At 54.1% G+C, this 1,458-nt stretch overlaps 1 protein-coding gene across 1 annotated transcript in view; it reads left to right on the top strand.

Annotated features, from left to right (window-relative positions):
* Positions 1-1,458, top strand: part of LOC119591620 — a gene marked incomplete at its 3' end in the record, with an annotated part of 4,790 nt that overhangs the window by 2,332 nt on the left and 1,000 nt on the right.

Below are 1,458 nucleotides of genomic sequence, written 5' to 3'. Positions count from 1 at the left end.
ACACACATACTCATAAAGGGTAGGAGATGGTGGACAGCACACACTTTTAACTGCGTTTATGAATAATACCTTGAGGGCCCATCGCAAGAGGCGCTGCGTCGCTCGCTGCATATCCAACATTGCCTATTAATTACAGGGAAGAATATCGCCAATATTCACTTTGGCAAATAATGGACAGTGTTCTCTGAATGAGTTGTTATTCCCTCCCGACTTATCTTTCATTTTCTATCTCATGTTCTCCCCTCCTTTCGTCGCTTTTCCTCTCTCCTCCTTTTCCATCCAACCCCCTTCCTGACCCAAGCATCCCTCCACCTCCTTCCCCCTCCTCCTCCTCCTCCTCCTCTTTCCCTCCCCATCCCACCCCAACTGCCCTCCCTGACTCCCTTCCTTCATCTCATTTTCCTTCTTCAACCCCTCCCCCCTCCTCTCCTTCGCCTCCCCCTCCTCTCCTTCGCCTCCCCCTCCTCTCCTTCGCCTCCCCCTCCTCTCCTTCGCCTCCCCCTCCTCTCCTTCGCCTCCCCTCCTCTCCTTCGCCTCCCCCTCCTCTCCTTCGCCTCTCCCTCCTCTCCTTCGCCTCCCCCTCCCCCTCCTCTCCTTCGCCCCCCCCTCCTCTCCTTCGCCTCCCCCTCCTCTCCTTCGCCTCCCCCTCCTCTCCTTCGCCTCCCCCTCCTCTCCTTCGCCTCCCCCCTCCTCTCCTTCACCTCCCCCTCCTCTCCTTCGCCTCCCCCTCCTCTCCTTCGCCTCCCCCTCCTCTCCTTCACCTCCCCCTCCTCTCCTTCGCCTCCCCCTCCTCTCCTCTCCTTTCCCTCCCCCTTCCTCTCCTCCCTCTCTTCCTCCTCCTCCTCCTCCTCCTCCTCCTCCTCCTCCTCCTCCTCCTCCTCCTCCCTCTCCCCTCCCTTCTCCCTCCTTTCCATCTCTCTTCCTAACGACCGGTGGGCCGTGCCAAGTCCCAGCCTCGGCCAAGGGGTCTGGCGCCTTTTCGGTTAATATCGGCGGTTTGGACGCACGGCCAGACTAAACAAACACATGCGCTACAGTAAACAGTCCTGTAGCGAGGCTGCAGGTCACGCCCGCCGCCTCGTAGGGTTTCACGAATCGTTTCCACCCAGTTAGGTGCGGCCAAGTCATGGCTGGCCAATTGAAGAAAGTTGGATGTACTTATGTTAAAAAGTAGGGGTTATGGATAATGCAAGTGATATAAGTAATAAATTTATTGTCAAATTTATGTAACAGCATGCATCGTGAAACATACATCTAACGAGACTCAGTACGACAACATATACAAACAATAACAGATACAAAACACAACAGATACATCACACATAACTAGACCATACACATACATCAGACCACACAGCACACTACAACACACAACACAAAATACAAACAGAATAACTAACAACAACACAGATAATGCAGCACCGAGCACGCACAACGGACCACAACAATACTACACAA

Source organism: Penaeus monodon, chromosome 29 (assembly GCF_015228065.2).
Source record: "Penaeus monodon isolate SGIC_2016 chromosome 29, NSTDA_Pmon_1, whole genome shotgun sequence".
Taxonomy (NCBI): domain Eukaryota; kingdom Metazoa; phylum Arthropoda; class Malacostraca; order Decapoda; family Penaeidae; genus Penaeus; species Penaeus monodon.
This window is presented reverse-complemented; position numbering and strand designations above follow the sequence as displayed.